At 45.8% G+C, this 19,280-nt stretch overlaps 1 pseudogene; it reads right to left on the reverse strand.

Moving 5' to 3' along the window:
- LOC121276808 overlaps positions 1-19,280 on the reverse strand; it is a 126,543-nt pseudogene that overhangs the window by 81,351 nt on the left and 25,912 nt on the right.

Here is a 19,280-nt window from a genome sequence, read left to right on the forward strand (position 1 = left end):
AACTGGAAAATTTCAGCAACTTTTCTTCCCATTTCCACCCTTCTCTCACCTTCACACAGCCCATCTCTGAACCTTCCTTTCCCTTCCTTGGTTTCTCTGTCCATTTCCAGGGATAAGCTATAAACCAATATTCACTATAAACTCACTAACTCCCACAGCTACCTTGTCTACATTTCATCATGTCCTGCTTCCTGGAACAACTCTATCCCATTCTCCAAGTTTTTCCATCTCCGTTGCACCTGTTCTGACAATGCCACATTCCATACCAGCACTTCCAATATAGCTTCCTTTCTCATCAACCAAAGGTACCCGCTACCCCACACCCCCGGCCCCCGCAACTGTGGTTGACAGAGCCCTTGATCATGTCTGCTCCCCACACCTTCACTCCCTGGTTCCTCTTGTCCTCACCTTTTGCCCCACAGCATAAGAGGACCAGAACACAAAAATTAAGAGCAGAGTTAGGCCATTTGGTCCTTTGGGCCTCATCTACCATTCGAAAAAATCCTTGACTCTTTAGTTGATCAAAAATCTATCTAACTCAGCCTCAATATATTCAATGACCCTGTCTCCACTACTCTGTGGGGGAGAGAATTCCACAGGCTAATGAGCCTCTGAGAGAAAAAAATTCTCCTCATCTCAGTCTTAAATGGGAGACCCCCTAATTCATAAGCTAGTTATAGACTCCCCCACATGTGGATGCATCCTTTTGGCATCCACCCTGTCAAGTCCTGTCAGAATCTTATATGTTCCAATAAGATCACCACTTATTCTTCTAAATTCCAATGGACATAGGCCCAACCTGTCCAATCTTTCCTCATAAACTAAGCCCTTCATCCCAGGAATCAGTCAATTCTGCATAGCTTCGAATGCAATAATATCCTTCCTAAGTAAGCAGACCAAAACTGTACCCTATACTCCAGAATCGGTTTCACTAGGGCTCTGTACTGTTGTAGCAGCAGTTTCCTTACTTTTATACTTTATTCACCTTGTAGTTAACAGCAAGATTCTATTTGCCTTCCTAATCACTTACTGCACCTGCATACTAACTTTGTGTGATTCATGTACCAGGACACACAGATCCCTCTGTAACGTAGGGCAGAATCTTCGGCCCAGCAAGCGGGGCCGGGGCCCACTTGCCGAGGCGTAAAATAACGCACGCTAATGTTGGGCGTGCATCCCGACGTCACTGCGCGTCATTTAGATTTTCATGTTGGCGGGCAGGAGAAGAGCCCAGGCAGCCTTTGCATTTTTCACGGAACCTCATCCACAGGCAGGATGAGGTTCCATGAACATTTTCAAAGTGTTTTAAAAGTTTTTAATAAAGTTAATGGACATGTCCCAGCTCATGTGACAGTTTCACATGAGGGGACATGTCTTAATTTTTATTTTCCTTTACTAAATTTTTTCAACTTAAACTAATCTCCCTGAGCCTCTCTGTGACTTAACATTTTTAAATCCCTTTGTAGACTCCTTAAGTCCTCTTCACAATTTACTTTCCTACCTATCTTTGTGTCATCAGCAAAGTTAGCCACCATAATTCGGTCTCTTCATCCAAGTCATTGATATAAATAGTTGATTAATTCCTGTAGTACTCCAATGGTTACAGCTTGTCAACCCAAAAATGACCCATTTATCCCTACTGTCTGCTTTCTGTTAGCTAACCAATCCTCTGTCCATGCTGACATGTTACCCCCTACACCATGAGCTCTTATTTTGCATAGTAACCTTTGATGGGGCACCTTATTGATTTTTTTTATTGTTTCATGGGATGTGAGTATCACTGGCCAAGTTGGTCAGCATGCATTGCCCATCCCTAATTACCCTTAAGAAGGTGGTGGTGAGCCGCTTTCTTCAGCTGCTGCAATCCATATGGTGTAGGTACACCCACAATGCTGTTAGTTTCAGGATGTTAGCCCAGTGACAGTGAAGGAACAGGATGTAGTTCCAAGTCAGGATGGTGTGTGTCTTAGAGGGGAGTGGGCAGGTGATTTTGCTCCCATGCATCTGCTAGGTGGTAGAGGTCATGAGTTTGGAAGGTGTTGTCGAAGGAGTCTTGGTGAGTTGCAGTGCATCTTGTAGACGGTATGCACTGCTGATATTGTGCATCAATGGTGGAGGGATTGAATATTTAAGTTGTTGGATGGGGTGCCAATCAAGCAGGCTGTTCTGAAGAAGAGTCATACGGACTTGAAATGTTAACTCTGTTTCTCTCTCCACAGACGCTGTTAGACCTGCTGAGTTTATCCAGCATTTTTTGTTTTTGTTTCAGATTTCCAGCATCTGCAGTATTTTGCTTTTATCTTAGGACTGCTTTGTCCTGGTTGGCGTCAAACTTATTGAGTGTTGTGGGAGCTGCACTCATCCAAGCAAGTGGACAGTATTCCATCACACAACAAAAACAGAATTACCTGGAAAAACTCAGCAGGTCTGGCAGCGGAGAAGAAAAAAATTCCATCACACACCTGACTTGTGCCTGGTAGATGGTGGACAGGCTTTGGGGAGTCAGAAGGTGAGTTACTCACTGCAGGATTCCCAGTCCCTGACCTGTCCTTGTACCAACAGTATTTATATGGCTGGTCCAGTTCAATTTCTGGTCAATGGTAACCTCCAGGGTGTTGATAGTGGGGAATTCAGTGATGGTAATGCCATTGAATGTCAAATGGAGATACTTATTTGCTCTCTTGTTGGAGATGGTCATTGCCTGGCACTTGAGTGGCATGAATGTTACTTGCCGTTTATCCGCCCAAGCCTAAATATTATCCAGGTCTTGCTGCAGCTGGGCACAAACTGTTTCAGTGTCTGAGGAGCTGCAAATGGTGCTGAATCCTCCTAGGCCATCCCCACTTCTGACCTTATGATGAAACAGCAGAAGGTGGTTGGGCCGAGGACACTACACTGAGGAGCTCCTGCAGCGATGTCCTGAGACTGAAATGATTGACCTCCAAACACCACAGCCATTTTCCTTTGTGCTGATTATGACTCCAACCAGTGGAGAGTTTTCCCCCTGATTCCCACTGACGCCCATTTTAATAGGGCTCCTTGATGCCACACTTGGTCAAATGCTGCCTTGATGTCAAAGGCAGTCACTCTCACCTCACTTCTTGAGTTCATATTTGGATCAAGGCTATAATGAGGTCAGGAGCTGAGTATCCCTGGCAGAACCCAAACTGAGCATCAGTGAGCAGGTTATTGCTGAATAAGGGACGCTAGACTGTGCTGTCAATGAAACTTTCCATCACTTTGCTAACAATTGAGAGTAAACTGCTGGGGTGGTAATTGGCCTGGTTGGATTTGTCCTGCTTTTTCTGGGCCCCAGCACCATTTTAGCTAAGCTGCAGGCCCTCTCTATCATTATAAAAACACAGGCCTTAGCGTAATCACATGCAGCATGCTCCTAAATTTAGAATATTCACTCCTGACTGATGAGGTTCAATACTTCGAGCACAATGTTGTAAGGCAGGTGCTCAAATGGTGCACATCAGATGTCATACTTAACTACAGATGTAAAACAACGTTAGCAGAAGAAAAAGACAGGCATTGACCCGGAACTTAAAAACCAATTTGCCTTTCCCAATCTGCACAGTGACCTGACCAAATTATCATTAAATCCTGATTTTTTTTTTCTTTCACGGGATGTGGGCATTGCTGGCAAGGCCAGTATTTGTTGCACATCCCTAATTGCCTTTGAAGTTAATGGTTTGCTTGGCCATTTCAGAGAGCAGTTAAGTGTCAACCACATTGCTGTGGGTCTGAAGTCACATGTAGGCCAGACCAGGAAAGGATCGCAGATTTCCTCTTCTACATTAGTGAACCAGATGGGTTTTTACAGCAATCAATGATAGTTTTTATGGTCACTATTACTGAGACTAGCTTTAATTCCAGATTTTTTTTGATTAATAAATTAAATTGATTAAGCAATTGAGTTTAAGGCCCATCAGCTGTCATGATGGGATTTGAACCCATGTCTTCAGGGCATTAATCTATATTGCTGGATTATGAAGCTAGTGATATTACTACCACACCACCACCTCCCTCCTTTAACAACTTCTCTATTTGTCCCATTAACACCCTATTTTGCCTTGCACCATCAACATTTTTGTCATTTAATCCAAAAAAAAGTTCTGATGGAAGGTCATCAAATTGAAACATTTACTCCTTTTCTTTTTCCACAGATGCTGCCAGGCCTGCTGAGTATTTCCAGCATTTCCTGTTTTTGTTTCAGATTACCAACATCCAAAGCATTTGGTTTTTTCACAAGCTCCTAATTTTGGTATTGCAGGTGAGGCCGCCACCCATTGGTTGATGTTTGTGAAGAGAAAAAAATAAGGAAGGGAAGAACAGTTCAAAGAATAACATCAGAAATTAGAAAGTGTTATGATAATTATGGAAGAATACAAGCATTCTCGCATTTTCATTAAAAGCGAGATTAGAAAGCAATCGTTAGGGTTTTTGAAATGTTATTCAATTTTCTCACGTCTTGTACCTTCTGTGTTTATTTTGCAGGTTTGTTAATGGCTGGAAACCTGTCTGTCTGCTTCTAGTTTAGCATAAAATCAATTTGCCCAAATGCCGTGTTAATTGACCCATGTTTTGCAACAATTACTACATATGCTGTTCTCTGTGATCTTGCTGCTTGTTGTGGCTATGGTTTATTGTTGAACTCATCAAAGAAAATCTTTCGTTTTCTATGCAAGAGGGAACCTCCAAATTAAAATCAGAAGTCAGTGCTGGGTTAGTAATCACAGGAAACAATACAGCTAATAATAGCCAGAAAAGAAAAAAAAACCTTACATTTCCTATAGCTGCTTATTAGTCATTGAAACATCCCCAAATCCTTCACACAATTAATTATTTTTTTGGAGCATAATGACAGTTATATAGGCACAAGGGGAAACTATTCTCTGCTAGCCCACAAACAAGAATGAAAGGAATAATTAGTTAATTTCTGTTTTGAGTACTGTTTGAGGAATGAAACAGCAAAATCATGAAGTAAACTCCCTGTACTTCTTAAAATGCCCATCTGAATAGGTTGATGGGAACTCAGCTTAAAGTCTAGATGGATGCCATCATGACAAACAAACACCCTCTCTCTGTTCTATGAAAATGTCAGCCAAGGTTATGAGCTCAAGCTCCGTAGGTAATTATTTGGTTTAGCTGGTAGAGGACTGGAGTCTACTATGTATTTTTGCCAATTAAGTTATTCAGTCCACGTAAACCAGGCTACCTGGGTAACTCTATAGTTGCCTCAGTTTTCAGGACTAAACCTGCCTGGCGAGTTCATTGTGGGGCAATGTGGGCTGCAGCTGTTGAAAGTGTTCACAAAGTATGACCCTTCTTCAGTCATACAGACTGGAGGCATTGGGTCTGTTTCACAGATGCTGTCAGACCCGCTGAGTTTTTCTAGCATTTTCTGTTTTTATTTCAGATTTCCAGCATCCGCAGTATTTTATTTGTATCTTAGTGTTAGAAATCAACATTGTTATGCTTCAATGCATGAATAATGTAAATTTACAACATTTAAAATTGCTTTCTAGACATTTTGTCACTTTAAAATGGTGGCATGCCATGCTTAAAGAAGTCCTGCAAGAGCAAGAGTTCTGCAATTTGCTAATTTTGTTCCAGATCTTATGCTTTACCACCCAAGGTGCTTTCTACCACACTCTACTTTTCAAGCCATTGCTTTCTCCATCGCTCTGTCTTTTCAGTAGCTAATTTTGGTTATACTATTAGTGGCAGGGCTTAGCACTTCTATGTCAGGAAGGTGGAGAAGTTGAAAGATGCACTAACACAAGCAGCTGCATATAACAGTAAGGAAATCCAGGCACCAGAGAAAGTGCAGAAAAAGGAAACCAAACACTGTATCTAGCACCTATGTTTTGAAATTCTTTACTCTGGAGCTCAGCAAGCTCAGAGGAGATAAATTCAAATGTTCACAATACTTAAGGAAACTGTTACATCGAAGACAAGAATGACCTTAAATTCCCTCTTCAATTTAGACATTTAAAACTTTTATCTGACAGGGCAGGATGGGATTTTTGGGGGGTGACCTGACTAGGTTCTAGCCCCACTTCTTGATCGCCCATCAAAAGTTCGTGGGCATGGGGTGGTGCAAAAGATGCAACACCTGCCCCTTCACTTCCTCTCTCCTCACCGTCCAAGGACCCAAACACTCCTTTCAAGTGAAGCAGCATTTCACTTGCAATTCCCCCAACTTAGTCTACTGCATTCGTTGCTCCCAATGTGGTCTCCTCTACATTGGAGAGACCAAACGTAAACTGGGCGACCGCTTTGCAGAACACCTGCGGTCTGTCCGCAACAATGACCCAAACCTCCCTGTCGCTTGCCATTTTAACACTCCACCCTGCTCTCTTGCCCACATGTCTGTCCTTGGCTTGCTGCATTGTTCCAGTGAAGCCCAACGCAAACTGGAGGAACAACACCTCATCTTCCAACTAGGGACTTTACAGCCTTCCGGACTGAATATTGAATTCAACAACTTTAGGTCGTGAGCTCCCTCCCCCATCCCCACCCCCTTTCTGTTTCCCCCTTCCTTTTTTTTCCAATAAATTATAAAGATTTTCCTTTTCCCACCTATTTCCATTATTTAAAAAAAAACCCACTAGAGCTATACCTTGAGTGCCCTACCATCCATTCTTAATTAGCACATTCGTTTAGATAATATCACCAACTTTAACTTTAACACCTATGTGTTCTATTGTACTATTGTCGTTGACATCTTTTGATGATCTGCTTCTATCACTGCTTGTTTGTCCCTACAACCACACCCCCCCCCCTCCACCTCTCTCTCTCTCTATCTCTCCGCTCCCCACACACACACTTTAAACCAGCTTATATTTCAACTCTTTCTTGGACTCGAACTCAAGTTCTGTCGAAGGGTCATGAGGACTCGAAACGTCAACTCTTTTCTTCTCCGCCGATGCTGCCAGACCTGCTGAGTTTTTCCATGTAATTCTGTTTTTGTTTTCCATCTTTTGTTTCTTTATCATCCCATCACCTTCTGCCTGGCACCTGCCATCCCTTTCATAGGGCAGAATTTTCCAGCTGATGTGCAGGTGGCGGAGCCCACACGTCAGCCTGTAAAATGTCGCGCGCTCATGTCGCGCAAGCGTCCCAACGTCAAGCGTGCGGCATCGCGATCTTTCGCTGGGCGGGCGCGCTCAGTTTGCCCGCCATTAATTGAAGGGCTCTTAACTTGCCAATCATCCAGGATTCTGAGGGGCCCGTGAGAACTTCGGGTCGGTGCACGGGCCCAACGGGCAGGCGGCTGGGAGATTATTTAAGAAAACTTTTACAACGTTGGGATATGTGGACTCAGAGGGTTTGTTCATGTTTTACATGAAGTTATAATTGATGAAAGTGATTAAAACTTCCCTATGTGATTGTTAGTAGCTCACATCGATGTCCAAGAGGTTTTTCTGTAATTTGAAACCAGTCTGCAGACAGTAATCTTTATCAGCCTTGCAGCTTTCTGGAGGCCTCCATTTAACCTGGGTATGGGTTCTGACCTCTCCAGTGGAGGCAGCTCCCCTGAGGAGGAAGGGAGGGATAGAATAAGGAGGAGGCCAGGACTGAACAATCAGCCTCCAGGGGAGCCACCTTTGGGTGTCCAGGCGCAGGCACAAGGGGCACAGGGCCAAGAGGTTGTCCAAGGTGGAAAGGGCCACAGATGACGCCACTATCCTGCTGCCAGAGTATACAGGCGGCAAAGCAGCTACCTCAATATGACTGAGATGCAGTGCCAAAGGAGGCTCTGACTCTCAAGGGAGACAGCCAACTATATCTGTCAGATGATTGGCCCTGAGATCTCCCTTAACTGTGTGGGAGGACATCCCATGCCAGTTGCTCTGAAGCTCACAGTTGCCCACCACTTCTATGCCTCTGGCTCCTTCCAGGGCTCGGTGGGTGATCTTTGTGGTGTCTCCCAATCAGCTGTCCACACTTGTGTCAAGCAGGTTACAGATGCTCTGTTCAGATGGGTATCCACCTTCATCCACTTCCGCTGCAACCAGGCAAGTCAGGCACAGCGAGCCAGAGGCTTTGCGGCCATTGCTGGCTTCCCCCACGTCCAGGGTGCTATAGACTGTACACATGTGGCCATCAAGGCACCAGCAGATGAGCCTGGTGCCTTCATCAACAAGAAGGGCTTCCACTCCATGAATGTGCAGATAGTGTGTGATCACAGGATGCAGATTCCACAAGTCTGTGCAAGGTACCCAGGCAGCTCCCACGACGCCTACATCCTCAGACACTCCCAGGTGCCGGGGCTCTTCAGTGCTCCAGCCCGGCTGGATGGTTGGCTGCTGGGTGACAAGGGCTATCCCCTCAGAAGGTGGCTCATGACGCCTCTCCGCCATCCAAGAACAGAAGCTGAGCAGCGCTACAATAGGAGCCATGGCACCACAAGGGCTGTGGTGGAGAGAGCCATCGGTCTTCTCAAGATGCGCTTCCGTTGCCTGGACCACTCAGGGGGTGCACTCCAGTACCCCCCAGATCGCGTCTCTGTGATAGTGGTAGCATGCTGAGCTCTGCACAATCTTGCACTGGAAAGGGGGGATGCAATTGACGATGAAGACCTTGACGCATTGGATGAGGCTGCACATGATGAATCCAGCAGTGCCTCAGAGGATGAGGAAGCGCAGGGCGATGATAAGGGGCACAACGACGACATGCGTTTACACCAAGGAGGCAGGGACACCCGGGACAATTCAATCCAAAGAACCTTCAGCTAGCGGCACACACTTAGATCAGCAGGAACAGCATTGCCTGGAACTTCCACATGAGGCACTTATCAGCTGCAAATAAGGCCTTAGTACAGAAACATCAATGTCCACTCAAGCACTCATGATAATTATGTGAAAAATAAAAAAGCACCACAATGAAAAGACGCTCAGCCATGGTAACAAGGGTGGATTTTATTGTGTCCAAAATTAAAGCGCACATGATTGTTTCACAATGACAGAAAAATGGGTCCCTATTCTAAGGCCAACACAAAATCACCAGTGACAAACCCGTGGAGTGCCTAACGTGCCTTATGCTAATGTTTCCGGGTGCTATGTCTAGGTGCCGCCCCATCGCTCGGAGTGGCTTGTGAGGCAGCCTGCTGACTCTGCTGTCCTGTTGGCCTAGGTGACCTTGGCGGGCGTCCTCTGGCCTGTGGAACCTGTGATGGCCCCGCCTGGGAGAGAGTAGCCAGCTCCTGAACTGGCACCTCCCTGGTTGTCGCAGACTCAACGGAAGAAACGTTGACTGGCAGAGGGGCGGAGGAGCTGCTGTCTTCATCTGGAGCACCCTGAGAGGATCTCACAGTGATGACAGGCGGCTGCTGTGCTGATGTGAGGTCCAAATCTACCTCCCTGTTCACCGCTGATGCATGGGCACCGAGTGCCGGTGCTTGGTGTCCACAACATCTCCCACAATGGGAAAGACCACCTGTGGCCAGTACCGCTGTGAGGATTTGAGGGTCAGAGCGTAACCCAATCATATTTTGATCCATTTGGTTAAAGCCCCTCTCTATGAGAGTCACCAATCTCTCATTGAAGGAAGCTTGAAGCTCTGCCCTGAGGGCGGATTCTTCTCATGCACTCTGCCTAGACTCCTCCGTCACAGAGAGCAACTGAAGCACTCCCTCATGCAACCCTGCCAGATGCAAACACACTTCCTGCCGTCTTTCCTGCAGCTGCTGCAATGGGGACAACTCCAGAGGCACGTCATCAGTGCCGGACTCGGCATGTGCCTCGTCCCCTGCAGCCCTCCGGCTGCTGGAGTCATCGGCACTTTCTGTCCCTACCATCTCCTCCAGCGATCGTGACGTGCCCTCTCCACTGTGACCCGGGACAATAGCCGATGGTAAAGTCCCCACCGAGGTGTGTGTGTCTGCACCGGTGCCTGGCTGGCTGAAATGATGTGTCGCAAGTTGCACACGTTGCCCCTCAGGTGTGGAGGGGGGGCTGCGGTGCGGACGTGCGGGTTGCTCTGGTGGTGATGCTGAAATTAACAACAAGGACAGTGCATCAGTTAGTGTGCATTCACTTCAACCTTTCATCCCTTTAACCCCCCAGCCTCATAAGTCACTCACCCTTAAAGACCTGAAGGAGAGGAACATTGGTGAGGTGGAAATGAGTCAAGACAGGTCCCAACCATTAAACACACATGCAGACAGGCTGGTCAGATGGCCTCGTGAATGCCACATGGCTTGTTATGAACCGTAGGAGTGGGGAGAGTGCAGGGGTACCTGATGTGGATGCATTGTTGCCTGTTGTGTGGCTGAGGAAACATCTCAAACAGTTGTGACATTTTCCACCAAACACAGAAGGTTGAGAGGTCATATATTTGCCCTTCATTCCGTAAGGAGGGGCATAGACCGGGTGGCCAGAGGGCAACATTACCCCTTGGTGCAGGAATGAGTAACATGGTGGCATTCATCACAGTTGAGTGCAATGAGGTTCACAGCTGAAGTGCTGAGGGCCTTTTGGACAAAGTGATGTGGGGCGCACTGGCTGAAAGGGTGCAGGAGGTCCCAAGCCCCCGAGAATGGAATAAGTCTTTGGCTGTGCAGCAGCGATCCAATGGCGTGTTAGACGATGGTGATAGTGGTTACAAATGGGATAAGGTGAATTTGGAAGGTGGTGGAGACGTGAATCCTCAAGGGGACCTTTGTGTATGACCCACACGTCAGAGTGTCTCAGTCTGTGAATGAGCAGTGTTTCAGCATTAACGATTGCAGCAACCATCAGTGGTTTGGATGGTGGACAGACAGAGTGGATGGGACTGTGGACCTCAAGTACCTGCTCAGCAGACCCCAGCCTCGCCGGCCCAGGCCACCCTGGCCTCCTGCCCCCTGCCCAGCTCCGTGGCCTGCTCCTTGAAGGGTGTGAGGCGCTGGAGGAGAGCATGCCCACCTCCAGTCCTCAGGTGGTCCAGGGCAATGTGGTGACTTTTTGCCTGTAAAACAGGGAAGAGGATTTATTGGGGCTGCTTGCTCATGTACTCTGCATGCGCACGCTGCACCCCAACCACAGTGGCCCATCTGAGGCCTCCAGTGGCTCCTGTCCACATTACTAGTGATGAGTCCCCAGAAGATAGTACGGCTGGTCCCAACCCCCTCCTTGGACACGTTCGGCGTCCATCACTTTGAATAGCACACGGGTCCTGGCGCCCATGGCAAAGTGGATCAAATGGGCGCAGCACCGTGCCAGCAGATTGGACTTGCCCAAAAGACCTTGAGGCACCCATTGGACCATGTCATTACCATCAATATGACATATGTAGGAGTTCTGAGTATGTGTCCACCGGCCTCCCCTGCAGCTTGCCCCCAAACTACTCAAATGTCACAGAAACCAACATATGCTGCGGGGAAAGCCCTTCTTCTCCTCAACCACTAAGGCTGATGTAAGCATTGTCAGTACCCATTTGCCCACCCAGCATGCGACAGATGCCCTATGCAGTAATGACAGCCATACTCAGAACTCCAACACATGTCATATTGATGGTAATGAGATGTCCAAGGGGTGCCTCAATGTCTTTTGGGCAAGTCCCATCTGCTGGCATCGGCACCACACCTATTTTCTCCTCCTTGGCATGGGCGCTAGGACCCGTGTGCTATTCAAAGTGATGGACGCCGAATGTGTCCAAGGGGACCATTGGGGGAGGGTGTGGGTGGGGTGGGGGGTGGGGGGGTGGTGGTGGTGGTGCGGTCAAAGACTAAGGCTGCCTTCTGGGTCAAATGGCCAGGACAGACATGGTACTCATGGTGGTGACATGGGGGGCCCTCCTCCTCCCATCCTCCGGATACAGAATCTGACGTCGGTTTCCCACCTCTTCCAGGAGGACAGCAAGTCATGCATCCGAAAATCCGAGGGCCACAGTGGCCCCCCCGCTGGCCTCCCTTGCAGCCTACCCCCCCTCCCCCTCCTCCTCCTCCTCCTCTGCCCTCCTCAACATTTCTATCTCTCTGAGTGGCCATGGTGCACTGCCTCATGCAGGCTGCCTGGCCACTCTTTATACAGGCTGTGGGCTCCCCATTGGAACTGGCAGTCTGAGGCCGCCCGCTCCCGCAATGATTTTCCTGTTCTCCACGGGAGTCGCAAAGCCGCGGTGCGGGCCTTAATTCACCAGCCCGCGGAAAATGGTGGCGCGGCTTATTTCGCCAGCGGCGATCGCCCACCGCCGAGTAAGTCGGGCCTGCCCGACCGACAAACGTAAAATTCTGCCCATAATTTAATCCCTCCTGGCCTCTCCTCACCACAGACCTTCCCTTTCACTTTCCTCCTCTCCTGCTTTCCCTGCCTCCGTAGTTTTTATTAACTGTTAAAATTTTGAATTTTCTCAAAGTTTTGATGATAGGTTATCAATCTGAAATATCAATTCTGTTTCTCTCTTCACAGATGCCGTCTGGTTGGCTGAGCATTTACAGCAGTTTCTGTTCTTTTTAACTTTGAAGTATAGACCGGAGAATACAGTAAAAATAAGTTACTTACCGAGGACAAAAGTGGCCATATATTTTGCAATATCTCCAACACCAACAAAAAAGTACGGTATGCAGAACATTTCCCAACTCTGAGAGACCAGCTGAATTAAATTTGAGATTGTCTGTAGGGCCAAGCCTCCAAAGAGAACAACTTTTCTTCCATACCTTTAAACAATTGTATATTAAGTATATAAAGTATATTAAGTATATAAAGTATATAAAGTATATAAAGACTAAAACGTTACACTTCAACCTTTCTTCAATACTTTTAAATAATAAACATGCTGCACCTAATGTCATGCGCTGATATGTAGTTGAAGTGTTTTAGACTGTTTAGGTTGTTGTGATATGGCTTTAGAGTGTCGGTAAGAATAGAGCCTGTCAGAAAGCACTTTAGGTATTCTGATCGTAACAAATCTCTAAATCAATACTAATGTTTGCAACAGGAAAGGGTATAAACAGATCAAATATTATTCAAAAACAAAACCGCTGGATCGGAATTGAAACTTTATAACAAAGGGAATTTTAATTTATTATATCGCTCTGCAAAGTTATGTTGTGTAATTTGCAAAATCTGTCTGATTTTCTTTTAATTTTCTTTCAGGGTGATCCACAATTCATATAGGATTTGGAGGGGGTAGTGGATGTAAAAACAGTTGGGTACGTGACAAAAATTAAACATTTCTCTATAATATATAGTGCTATTGACTTATTTTACCTTTGAACTATGACATTAAAAGTTCGACTGAAGGAATGAACCCCTTCCTGCCTGAAACGCATTGGGACCCAGGCCCTACACATGATAAAGCTACAAGCTGCTGTTATGAGGCCCGGTGCCTGGATTATGTTAATGACATAGAATTTCTGCAGGGTTTTATCCACCACAACTTCAGCAAAAGATTGACAGACACCCACAGAAGACAGTATAGATCTTCATTTTGAGGTTTGCACCCCCTCTGGCAAAGCTATGGTAGGGGAATGGAAGAACAATCACCAAATGTTTCAACAGCCAGGCAGTCCATTGGAGCTCCAGCACTCTATGGGCTGCATCTTTTGGTTGGTGAGCGGGGGTGGGGCCCGCTCGCCAATGTGTAAAATGACACGGGGTGGCGTTGGGCACGTGTCCTGACATCGTCCCGCGTCATTGACATTTTCAGGTCGGCGGGCGAGCAGCCGCATCGGCTGGACGTCTGTCGACCTGTCAACGGCCTATTAAGGCCATTAAAAAAGTAATTGAAATCATTAATGGACCTGCCCGTCCAACCTTAAAGTTGGCGGGCAGGCTGGGAGCCCTGGTGGGCTTCTGAAAAAACATGAAACCTCATGCACGGGCGGGATGAGGTTTCATGAGGGATTTTAAAATTTCAGAATATTTTAAAATAAAAGTTATGGACATGTCCCAACTCATGTGATAGTGTCATATGAGGGGACATGGCAGCGAAATTTTTTCTATTGTTTAGACTGCTTTTCATATTTGAGCCGATCTCCCTGAGGCAGAACTTTGCCTCAGGGAGATCTGTGCACTCTTTCACGTGCATGCGCGAAAGAACACAATCCTGGCTCAGGGAATCCCCACCACACCCCCCCCGGCCTGCACAAGAAACGCTCCCTGGCGGACGTCACGCTGGGCAGGGCCTTAATTGGCCCGCCCACATAAAATGGCGGTGCGCCCCCAACTGGAGGTGCCAATCAGGAACCCACCCGCCCACGGCTGCTCCCACACATCCCCCCCAACAGGGGGAAACTGTTGCCTATATGTGTCTGAATAAATTGAATAGCTGTGTAATATAGTTAAGAGAGATACATGTTAATCAATTTTGTTCTGGCCTATGTTCAAAGGGTTTTGAGGATACGTTTTGGGTTGACTTACATCAAATCAGCAGTTAGTCTAAGGCCAACACAAAAAAGACCAGGAATTGTGTTTCAAGTGACAATCCTATCTTGATGTTAATGCAGGAGAAGCATTTTATATACATCCTGTGACGATAAGGTGAATTATGTTATTACAGTAAATCTATTTGTTCTTGCTACCATTCATTTGCTTTCATATGGGAACTAACCTGCCTAGTTTCTTATATTCCAAGCCATGGTCTGATAGAATGTTTGTTCCCTTGCTGTTCAAAATGAAAGAAACTCCATGCGTTGACATATAAAATATCCAGTAAGTATTGGCAATTAAATGGTAAATGATGCAAAATGTATCTTACAGTTTGCTTGTTCATTGAATCCTGTACCTGTCTGAAAGGTGTCCTGAGATTATCGAGCCACACAGCACTCCCAGGAAAAATACTGAAGAAGTAAATGGCCCTTTCCAATTATTGTCACACACTAGGTCCCACTGTAGCGAGGTATAAAATGTAAAGACATAAGACTTTTATTATAGAATGTGGTTAGCACTGTTAAGGTACTTACGTAAAACTCTTACATAACAACCTAATTTTCATTTGATTTTTTGAAACAATACCAGGGGATTTTCACCAGTGTCATTGCTAGTGGTACATCAAATTTACTGCTGTGTAAGAACAGGGCTGTTCTATCTTGCAATGCATAATATTTTAATCTGCTACAAAAAGTAGAGCTTGGACTGTTTAATGATCTGGGGACATGGGTTCAAATCCCACCACAGCGACCAGTGGAATTTATATTCAATTGATCAATCTAGAACATAAAGATAATCTCAGTCATGCTGCCCCTGAAACTATCACCAATTGTTGTAACGACCCATCTGGTTAACTAATGCCCTTTAGGGAAGGATATCTGCCATCCTGACCTGGTCTGGCCTATATGGGACTGCAGGCCCTCGACAACACGGTTGATTCTTAACTGTCCTCCGAAATGGCCGAGCAAGACAATTAGTTCAAGGGCAAGCAGGGACAGGCACAAATGTCGGCCTTGCCAATGACATCCACATCCCATGAAAGAATAAAGGGCAAAATTTTACCTCAGCGGATGGGCGCGCGCCCGACCCACTCAAGTGTAAAATGACGCGCGTTGATGTCCCGATGTCAAAGCGCAGTCGCTCAGTATTTCGGTTGGCAGGCGCACGCGGGAATTGACTGCGCGCCCGCTGACAGTTAAAAGGCCTGCGAATGCCATTAAAGCCTCAATTAGCTTATATTTTCGCTGCCCGTCCAACCTTACAGTCGGCGGGCAGGCAGAAAGGCCAAGCGGCCTTTGCGCTTTTTAGGAAACCTCATCCACGGGCAGGATGAGGTTTCCAAAAGCAAATAAAAATCAAATTAAAATTTTAAAATTGAATAGATAACATGTGCCTGCTCATGTGACAGAGTCGCATGAGGGGACATGTTTTATAACATTTTTCAATGTTTAATTTTTGTTTTGAAAACTGTTCGTCTCCCTGAGGCAGCTCTATGCCTCAGGAAGATTCTCAAGCGTGCACTTGTACGCATGTCCCAAGTTCGTGCTCGCCCACCTCCTCCCCGCACAGGCAGTGCTGAGCGCTGCCGCTTGCGTTTCATGCTGGGACTGCCTTAATTGGCCCTCAAGCGTGAAATTGCCTTCCAGCCTCGATTGCGGACGGCGGTCAGCTTCCCAACCGGCCAGTGCCCACCCCTGCCAAGCCCACCCGACAAGGGCTAAATTCTGCCCAAAGAAGAAAATCAGGATTCAGTGTTAATTTGGTCAGGTCACTGTGTAGATTGGGAAATGCAGATTGGTTTTTAAGTTCCAGGTCAATCCTTGTCTTCTCCTTCAGCTAAGGTTGTTTTACATCTGTAGTTAAGTATGATATCTGATGTGTGCCATTTGAACAGCTACCTTACAACATTGTGCTCGAAGCATTGAACCTCATCAATCAGGAGTGAATATTCTAAATTCAGGTGCATGCTGCATGTGATTAGGCTAAGGTCTGTATTTTCATAAAGATGGAGAGCGTCTGTGCTCAGCCAATTTCATGCTGGGTACCCGATTCCAGAAGTCACACCCTTGAAGTAGAAGTAGAAGTGCAGCTATCTTCAAATTTTGGCAGTTGGGTATCCAAAACATAACTTGTGGGCTTTAGACCTTTCAGGAGAATGTTTAAAGCTCCTGGAATTCTTTGGAGAGGTAGGCTACTCTTTTGGATAGGTCCAGGAATACCTCTCCTACCCTTTGAGAGAGGTCAGGTGCCCTTTGGGAAACGTCTAGTGTCCCTTGGGATTGTTAAAATTAGACATGAATGTGTGTAAAAAGTAGTTATGTCAAGCTGACAGGAGCTGACAAGCTGTCAAGGGAACTGTCAAGCTGAAAAAGGAAGTGTGAAGCTATCAAAGCATTTTAATCCTCTGGCCTTTAAAGTTTTTAAAGAAAATTCTGGAGTTTAAAAAACAGATCAGTGCTTGCAATTTCACTGTCTGGTGACATAAGCCTGAGGGTCATCACTGTAGGATTTGTGCTGTATGACAGATTGCACAAACTATTATTATCACTGTGGGGTGCCTGTCAGTTCACAGTTTGATGGACAGCTCCAAGAGGTTATAAATTCTTTGATGTGGGGCTATGAATACAAATGCTTATTGTTATAAGGAATTAAGCACTTAAATGAAATGTTTGTGTTTTTTTATATAAGGGATTAGGTAGTTGAAAAAATGTAAATGTAATGAATGTGTTTTATGAATGAGGTGTTTTTTTTATTTAAAAATATCTGCAATAGACACTTATTTTATTTCATCTCAGCTTGGGTCCTGCAATCTTCCCATGGTGGATACTAGGTGAGCTGGCATGGAGGATGTGAGGGCACAGGGCTGGGGGAATTAGTTGGCATGGGTTGACACTAAGTTGGCACGTGGCTATAAAGGGCCATGGGTGTGGATGGAGGGGCATTGGTTAACATGGAGGGTATGAGAGGCCATGTGGGCTGGGTGGGGGCCATCAGGTGGCATGTGTTGGCATGGATAGGGCATGGGGTGTGTGCTGGTGGGCTGGAAGCCTGTTTTTGTTTTATTGTTTCCTTTTACAGCAAGGACATATCCCAGATCACCAAGGCAGGACTTTTACACATCCCGCCTCTGCACCTGTAGGTCTATCTGTACCTTGCTCGTCCTGCTTTCTACCCTTATTGTCACCATTAGCACATTTCTTAGCTAATATCACCACCGTCAGCACCTCTTTGTCCTTTTGTCTATGACATCTTTTGGCAATCTCCACCTATCACTGGCCCAGCAGTGCCTGTGGCTGTCTCCAAACTATTTCTGGGGGAGGTGAGCAAAGTCCCCATTAACACCTTTCCACCACCACCACCACCCCCACCCCCCCTCAACCCCACCCCGTGGAACTGAAATTAAACCATCTGGGGTACTTTTACTGGAGTACGGTTTGCAGGGTTGGGAATTTTCCCAACTCGCTGCTCCCAACTCAGAGATGAATGGTCAGAAAATTCTGCACAGCGAATATAGCATTTTCAGCATGCTGCAATACAAAGTAGTCTAAAAAGTGATATTTTGAAATCTGTAAAATCTATAGGGATATTGCTAAAGATTTCTGAGATAAATTGGATAGCATTCTCAGAACAAAAGAACCTAAGAATAGGCAGTTGTTTCCAAGTAATGGATTGATCCAGTCTTATCAAGGTCATAAATCTAAAGGTAAGTAAATCCTAAAGTAGTAATAGGATGTCACCTTAGAATCATAGAATGGTTACAGCACAAAAGAAGGCCATTTGGCCTTTAATGTCCATGTCATCTGTCTGCAAGAGCAAACTGCTTAGTTGCATTCCCCAGCTGATTCCCCATGGCTATGTAAATATTTTCTCTAAGCTGTGTATTCAATTCCCTTTTGAAAGCCACAAGTGAATCTGCCCACACAACACTTTCTGGCAGTGCATTCCAGCTCCTAACCACTCGCTGCATAAAAACATGTTTCCTCAAGGCACCTTTGTGGTTTTTTTTGTGTCTTTGTGCACCTTTGTGTTTTTTTGCCAATCACCTCATATCATTGTCCGTTGGTTCTCAACCCTTCTATCAATGGGAACATCTACCTTTATCTACTTTGGTTGGACCCCTCAAGATTTTGCATTCTGCTATTAAATCTCCCCTCATTTTCCTGCACCCTGACGAAATCCTTCCTAATGTGTGGTGCTCAGAATTGGACACAATACTCCAGTTGAGGCTGAGCCAGTGTGTATTATAAATGTTCATCATGGCTTCCTTGCTTTTATACTCAATGCCTCTATTTACAAGTCCCAGGATCTGGTACGCCTTCTTAACTGCTTTCTCAACCTGCCTGGCCATTTTCAATGATTTGTGCACATTTGTGCCCTGGTCCCTCTGCTCTGGCACCCCATTTAGAATTGTAAACTTCATCTTATATTGCCTATCCTCATTCTTCCTACCAAAAAAAATCACTTCACACTTCTCTGCACTGAATTTCATCTGCCACTTGTTCTCACGGGTTCCATCACACCTTATACACCATATCAACTGCATTACTCTCATCAACCCTCTCCTACCTCATCAAAAACCTCAGTCAAGTTAGTTGAACATGACTTTTTTCCTTAACAAATCCATGCTGGCTTCCCTTAACTAATGGATAATCTCCAAGCGATTTTTAATTTTGTCCAGCATTATTGTTTCTAAAAGCTTTCCCACCACTGAGGTTAAACTGAGTGATCTGTAGTGATTGGCTTTATCCTTATACTCTGTTTTAAACAAGATGTAACATTTGTAGTTCTCCAATCCTCTGGCACTACCCTGTATCTAAGGAGCATTGGAAGATTATTGCAAGGGAGGAAATAGCTTAGGTACTGTCCATAATTTTCAGATGTATTCCATCTGGTCCTGGTGACTTATCAACTTTA

The sequence above is a fragment of the Carcharodon carcharias genome, chromosome 4, assembly GCF_017639515.1.
Source record: "Carcharodon carcharias isolate sCarCar2 chromosome 4, sCarCar2.pri, whole genome shotgun sequence".
NCBI lineage: Eukaryota > Metazoa > Chordata > Chondrichthyes > Lamniformes > Lamnidae > Carcharodon > Carcharodon carcharias.